Source organism: Heterocephalus glaber, unplaced genomic scaffold (genome assembly GCF_053883595.1).
Source record: "Heterocephalus glaber isolate CG9 unplaced genomic scaffold, H.glaber_assembly_v1.0 deba00001461, whole genome shotgun sequence".
Taxonomy (NCBI): domain Eukaryota; kingdom Metazoa; phylum Chordata; class Mammalia; order Rodentia; family Bathyergidae; genus Heterocephalus; species Heterocephalus glaber.
In genome coordinates, this window is record NW_028258308.1 from 23,845,685 (window position 1) to 23,853,621 (window position 7,937).

At 40.6% G+C, this 7,937-nt stretch overlaps 1 pseudogene; it reads right to left on the reverse strand.

Annotated features, from left to right (window-relative positions):
- Positions 1-1,826: 1,826 nt before the first annotated feature.
- Positions 1,827-4,385, reverse strand: LOC101697504 (caprin-1 pseudogene; annotated as a pseudogene).
- Positions 4,386-7,937: the final 3,552 nt, after the last annotated feature.

Consider the following 7,937-nt stretch of genomic DNA (forward strand, 5'->3'; position numbering starts at 1 on the left):
ATAGTGTGAAACAGGAAGAAAAGGGGCAAAGGGGAGGGGGAAGTGGGAGGGGTAGGGGAAAGGAAAGAAGGGAATGGAATTAATATGAGAAAATGAGAAAATGGAAACAAAGTCTTTATAAATAGGGAGGGGTGGAGTGGTTGAAGGGAGAGCAGGGGAAGGGGAAAAATAAGAACCAAGAGAGATTATGTAAAGGTGCAAATTTCCAATGATGAATGTCATTATATTGTATGCCTAAAATGTACCAATAAAATAAAATTTTTTTAAAAAAGAAATACTGGCTGGTAGTATATATTGGTGGAGTTATAATCAGTCACCTGAGACTAGTTAATAATGGGGCTGAGATCAGACATGGCCAGTGTTGCAGACTTACACTGGATATATAGAAATGTGAAATTAAACTTTCCTACTTGGATTGGGTCAAATTCATATGATGGTGTGGTAGTTTATTTTTTTATTTTTTTTTAAAAGTCAAGAACTTATTTTATTTATTTTAAAATAAACATTGAGGATTCCCCATTATCCACCACCCTACAAAACTTTTGAATGTGGAATGTTCAACAGCCTATCCATTTTAGGTTACAAAACCAGCAAAAACTCCAGTTGTCTAATGATGAATAATTTTGATTTTTTTTAAGTACCTGAGTACCTACTGGACAATTTCCTTAGCTAAAGGCTAAAAGTAAAATTTTAATTTCTGTACAGAAAATACCATTAACTTAGTAGCCTTTGCTTAATAGATGGGATTAATTCTCCATAAAGTCAAAGTGGAATGGGACAACAAGCAGCATTAAGTTCATAGGCACACAGAACTAGTGCTCAAACTGCTAGCACAAATTCCAACATAGTACATATGGCTAAGTCACTACTAAACTGTCCATCTCCAAACTTGAGACTCTCCCTATGCATCTATGGGAAGAAATCACCACTTTGAACATAAATGCCTCCATGAGAAAAGCAGAATTCAGTTAGGGTTCAATTAGACAAATGATAACTGCAAATACTACGGAAACAGCTGCTGGAGACAACCATGAAATTTGTGACACTAACAATGCACAGGGGTGAAATCACATAAGCTGCTAGCTGTTGAACACGTGTTTCAAGATACAACATTTATACATGTTTTATTTGTTTTGCTAATACCATCAGAACTGAAGCTACTGACTCATTTCCCTAAAGCAGGGAAATCAATCTAAAACAGATACTGGCACTTCTCAAAAGATAGCAATTTAAAAGGGTGGTAGCAGCAGGCATTTGATATCTTTTTAAAGCACTTAAGCTGCAGGAAAAACATGTGACCAAGAGTGTTATGATTATCCATTAGAGACTTTCATCAATATCCGTACCAATTTAGGTGACAATACAACAAAATCCAAGGATTAGTGATGACATGTACATGTCATAAGGAATGATATTTGGTACCAATCCTTATAAAAGTCATTGTCTCAAAGAAACTGTTAAGAAGTGTCCAAAAAGGTATCTAAATACTTCACATTAAGTACAGAAGCAGTCCATTCAGATTATTTCCCATTATTTTGCATATTTTTCAAAAAGTGCCAATCAAAGCCTAATTTGCATTTTGGCTTTGTCTTACACAGTTATCAGCTGTTAAAAAGCAATTTACATGTGTTTTTAATTACAGTCATTTGGCCAGATGAACAGTGCTTATGTCAAAGCTGATAGCCAGCCTTCCATGTGTGACTAAGGACCCATGCATAATTTGGTATGCCTCGAAACGTTTAGTGCTCCAATTTAACTGGAAAAGCTGTGAAATGCAGTTGTTTTGCAAACCACACTCCACTCCTTTCATCTTCCTCTCAAGGAAAATATGTTTTGTCAAATACCATTGAAAAGCTCTAGGGCTGACTTGTAGATTTTATCCAATGTCCAAGAGTCAGACTTGCTTTTGTTCAAGCCACTTCAAATAACTATGGAGATATTATCACCCCATAAAAGTATATTATGTTTTGCTCCTAAGCAAGGGTGAGGAATCTGAATATCATGTGCAAGGCTCAAGATGACGCTTAGGACAGTACATGCAGAGTAAAAATAGTTTCCTTCCATATCCAGGTAATATAAAGCTGACAATTGTAATCCTGTCTTTATGGGATGAAAACAGTCCCTTTACAATAAATTTCCTGAAAGGGAGAACAAATAGATAATAACTCTTCTGGTAGCATATTATAGTACACTGGTCAGTGTGTTTTTGGCGATTAAACATAATCTTGTGAATCAGATTAATTCACTTGCTGAGTGTTCATTTGCGGCATTCCTCTGTTGGGTCTTGGGGGCCCTCCATGACCTCGTGGGGCTCCCCATGGTCCACTCTGCTCAGAGCCTCGCTTGAAATTCTGCTGATATCCATCCCACTGATAGCCAGAGTAGTCCCGGGGAGCACTGAACTGAGACTGTGTATAATCACTGTTTGGAGTGTTAGAGAATGAAGAGTGGTAGCCATCATATCCTCCTCTGAATCCATTGGCAGGAGGGCCCCGGTATCCATTCATCAAGCCTCTAGCACCACAAGAACCTCCACGGGATACACCATGACTGTTATAATAAGGCTGACTGCTACGTGTAAATCCAGTGTTCTGCTGAGGAGGCTACTGGTGGTTACCAGTCACTTGATGGGGCTGGTCCTGGGAACCATGGTAAGTGCCAACCACTGTTTGGAGCTGTTCTTGCTGGAGCTCTGTCTGCTCCACTTGGTGAGGCTGACTGGAAAAGCTCTGGTTATAACTGGACTGGTACTGGTTTTGCTGTTTTAAAGTTTCTGGTTCATTAACAGGAGGAACTGGGGCATTCATATTGAATACCATTTGCATGGATTGGAATGGAGCTGCGTTTACATTGATTCCACTGCTATGTAAAGGTTTGCTCATCTCAGCCTGGAAAACCTGAGGCTGAGAAGCAGTGGGAAGGGATGAGGATGCTGTAGTCTGTATTTAGAAAGATTGTTGCCTGAAACTGATCAATTGGCTCCTTTCGTGGCCGCTGCTCTGTGGCATGTGAAGTCTGGTACAGTGGTTGAGATTCTGTGTATCCCTCACTCGTGGACGAAACCAAAGGAACCTGTGTAGCTTCTGGTTGTACAGAAACTTGATTAGGCTGAGCAAATCTAGATTCAGAATGAACAGGAGGGCAAACCAGCTGGGGCATGTCCATGTTTTGTGTTGGATTCATAGGTTGTGCAGATACAATGGCAGGATCAAGAGTCTGGTTTTCAGAATCCAACATTGAATCCTGTATGAAATTATAGGGCCCCTGCATTTGTGCCATAAGATCTTGTACTCACTGTCTTCTCAAGAGGGGTTCTGCCTGAGCCACTGGAGACAATGAGTGGGGCTCTGGTACTGAAGGAGATGCAGCCTGAGGATGCTGCTGGAGTGAATTTACCACCTCAATGGTTTCCACTGTCCATTCATCTACTGCTCCTTCTCACCACTGCTGAACTGGGTTTCTGCCATAAATTGTCTATTTACATACTCTGTTGATTGGACTTCACTTTGCTCAGTGTATTCTTCTGCTGGCTCAGGTTCAGCTTCAGCAACCTGGTCTTCCACTGTAGGCGCTGAGGCTGCCTCCTCTTCCTCACACAGACCATTCTGGTGGTTATGGGTGCTGTCAAAGTAGTTTGACTGAAATACACGCTCAATGATTTCCTTTAGAGCCTTATAAGTTGTCCCACACACAGATTTTTCCTTCCCCTCCAGCAAGTCCCACAGGTGAATGGAGGCATGTTCATACTGCCCGTTCAACCTTAGGCTCATGTCCCTCTCGGGATCCACTAACATGTAAAACTCGTCCAGCAGTGAAAACTCCTCCTCCGGGAGGATCGGTACTCCGGTCAAGCCTTGTTTCAAGTCAGTTCTCACTTCATCATCTCCTAATTTGTCCAAAACATACTGTACCTCAAGCACAGTTTTTAAACATTTCTGTTCAGCTTCTTCTCTCATAAGCTGTTCCTGGCGTGCTGTCTTCTCTATTGTTTTCTGAATATCTTGACTTAATGCCATAAAACTCCTCTGTAATTCTTTTTCAAATTCCAAATTATTTGTGACTTCCTGGTACTTAGATACAGCATCCAGCTGATCTTGATTAAACCTCTCTCCTTTGTTCATTCGTTCCTGGTAATCATCAAGCTTACCCTTTTTCTTCTCCAGGTTCCGAAGTTTCTTGTCGATTACCCCAAGGATCTGCTTCATGGCCTCCGTCTGGACCGCGCCAGTGCTGGGTGCTGGGTGCTGAGTAGCAGGCGCAGCTGCCCCGGCCCCCGCCGCCGCCTCACTCCCGGAGGAACCCGATGGGGGTGGCGGTCCGGACGACTTGCTGCCGCTGCCGCTGCCGCTGCAGCTGGTGGCCGAGGGCATCTTTGAGGCTGAGAGGAGAGAGAAGAAAAAGCGGGAGGAAGGACAAGAGCGGCGAGTCAGGACTGGTGTGGTAGTTTAACAAATGGTCAACTTGGAACACCTAGCTGAACTGAGTCAGCATGTTTCTGGGCGTGGAAGACCCACCTGAGGATTGTTGCCAACAGTCTAAAAAAGGAATTGGAGAAGATTGTATGCTATTGATTTTCCTGGAGAAGCTTGCTGTGGCTGGTTTTCCTGACATGAACTTGGCTGTTCTCTTCCTCAGAGGAGCTTGAGTCCTCACTGTCACTGGGGATGGCTTCTGTTCTTGTCAGGGGAGCTCTGGTCTTGGCCTTGCCTGGTGGTACAGATCCTTCACCCCACCAGTGCAGACTTTCTAGCTTCCACCACTGGCCCTTGATCCCTCCCAGTGCAGATCCTTGATACAAATTCACATGAGGTGTTGCTGTGGGCTCCAGGCTTCTAGCTGGACTTGTCAGGAACATTGCCATGAGATCCAGATCCTTAGCTGGATTCTTCTGGTGTCTAATGTGTGGACAGATCTCTTGTACTCCTCTGAATTTGATTTTTTTGATAAATATTATAAAATAAATTATGTGTCCTGTATTCTCTTGCAAACCCTGACTATAACAGATGTGTAGGTGTCCAATGTGGCAGGCACAATACTGGGTCCACAGGGTTTGGTTTACAATTGTGCTAGGTCTGATGTATGAATTGAAGAGTTCTCTGAAGGAGGTCTTCCAAAAGAAGGAAAGGATTTGTCTTGCTCACACTCTGTCTGTGAGCCAGAGTGACCTGATCTTGGTGAAACTGTACCTGTTGTCCAGTGGAAAACGAAAAAAAAGTATATATAAAGACATTTTAAAAAGAAAGCCTCCAAGATTATCCAGTGTCCTTAATCATGTTATGTCCTTTGTTTTCTGAAACTTCCTTCTTTTAAATTTGCTATCTAAAGTTCCTTTACCTACCAGGAGGAAGTGTTCTGGGCAAAACACCTAGTTATTGAGCAAGGTGATTCTCTTTTTCTAAATTAATACATTAGCATTTCTGTTTTACATATTTCCAAGAAACAAATTGTTGAGTCAGTTCTTCTCTTAGTTACCTTCTTGCTGCTGAGAGAAAATACCTGGCATTCTCACATTAAAGGAGGAGAGGTTTGTTTTGACTCACCGTTTGTACAGGATTCAGTCCATAGTTGGCTGGCTCCAAGGCAGGGTGTCATGGCAGAGGGGGCTGGCAGAGATATAGTTTATGGTATAGCAAGCGGGAAGCAGAGAGCCATCAGGGGAGGAGGAAGGAGAAAAAAGAAAAATATATATATATATGTTGTTCCAGGTCATGCCCATAGAAACCCACCTCTTCCCACCAGGCTTCACCTTCCAACATCACACCCAGCTATAAATCTGACTAATCCAGTATCACATATCCATGATCCAGTCACCTCCCCAAAAGTCCCACATATGAGTGCATGAGGCTTTGAGGGGACATTTAGATATAAGCCATAACAGTTCCCCAAAGACTAATCACTTTTAGAATAAGTACATACAATATAAATTCTAGGCAAGTTGATATGAAATGTGAGTCTAAATGATCGCAAACTTGTATTCAGTGAAGCCCCTTTTTAGAAAAAGTGCCTCAAAGTATGCATCCTGGTCCATCACCTCAAACACTGGATCCCATCTGCTCCTTTTACATCATTGCTTTCTCATACTTTTTTTGTAGCCAGTGATCCTGGATCTCATTCTCATTTTGTAGCTTTGATACAAACTATGCAAGCCCACAATTTTACCTTCTTTCTTTCTCCCCTTCCCTCCCTCTCCTTCTTCCTCCCTTCCTCCATCTCTCTTTCCTTCTCTTTGTCTCTCTCTTTCTTTTGCAGTGCTTGTGATTGCAGCCAGGGCCTTGTATATGCTAGGCAGGCACTTTACCAACTGGGCTGTACTCCTACTTCTGATCTTGTTGGCAATTCTTCCACCGCGTTCTGACTACGCATCATGGATAGAAGAAATAATATTACTTCTTGCAATTTCAATTTTTGACATGCTTCCTTAGAACATTGACCCTAGATTTTGTCCTTACTATCTGACTAGCTCTTTCCAGGTTTCTCCTAAGGCAATGATCCTGGCAAGTCATTAACTGACATCATGATCTATCTTTTTAGTAAAGAGCACAGATTCTGAGCCAGATTGCCTTTGAATTGTGGCTCTGACTCTTGCTAGTTGTGTAATCTTGGGCAAGTCACAAATGCCTTGGTTTCTTCATCTGTGAAATGGAGATGGTAACAGCACCTCCTCATAGGACTGCTGTGGCTGAATATAACTGCTGTTGTGGCTGGGGAATGTAGCTCAGTGATAGAGACTCTGGAGGCCTCTAGCACCAAAGCAAAAAAATTACTGTATCTAGCACATAAGTGCACCTCATGTGACAATTATTATTATTATTACTATTATTATTATCCCTTCTCTGAGGAAGTGAAGGTGTGTTTTATCAGTTGTTTGAATGAAGAGAAAGTAACAGGGTACAAAGAGAAAAAGTAGGTTCATATTTAAAAGTATTTCATTTTACCCCAGAGGCAATTATCACATTTGCCAAATACAAGTGACCCCATGTTTTGCTCTTGACATTTAATGTCAGCAGTTTGAATTTTCTATCATTATGAATGTATAATTCCCATTTCTCCTGTGTGTGTAAATCACTTCAGCCCAATTAATTTTTTTCATCCTGGGAAGTCATCAGGACTACCTTTTCCTTGATAACCTTCAAAGATTCCGAGCAAGTGGTAGGCAAATATTTACCAGGAAGACCAAACCCTGCCAATACTTAAGTCTAATAAACAAGCAACAGAAGGAGAACACAACCTAAATTTTACTGGAATCTGAGTTAATAAATAAAGACCACAGAACAAATGGCAAACAACTACTTGAATTCTATCAGAATAGAAAAGGAAACAATGAATCTAGATCTCTAGTCCAAAACTATTATGTTATATGATTAATAGAGCTAACAACCTATTACATATTAGAAAATCCTCTAGAAAAATTTAAAACAAAAGTAACAACTTGGATAGAGTATAATTGATGCTTACAGATATATTACACAATTTTGCACCTGAGGGAATACTTTCATTTTTCTTCAAGATTAAATAAACTGAGCATTTCATCTTGGCAATTATTAACCTGCTACATATTTATAACTGAGTAAAAATTTGGCCTCTTTCCATGTTTTAGTTGAAATTACACTTTAATTCATATTTTTTATGGGTAACAGCTTATTATCCTTAGTACCTATAAAACAAAATTTCAGCTGAACATTGGTTTTATTTAATCTTCAGGTTAGCATCACTAAAGTTAAAGTACTGAAATTCTCTGGATGAGCCCAATAGTAGTTAGAAATAATAATAAAGATTATTACTTTGTATTTTATAAAAACTCATACAGACAGGGATAAATGAAAATATAGTATTGGGATTTGTCCCTAAATATTTTTCTTTCTGTTTTAAATTTTCCCTTCCAGTTAAACCTATTTCTTCATTTTGTTCTTGGAGTAAAGCCAGAATCAACACTGTCT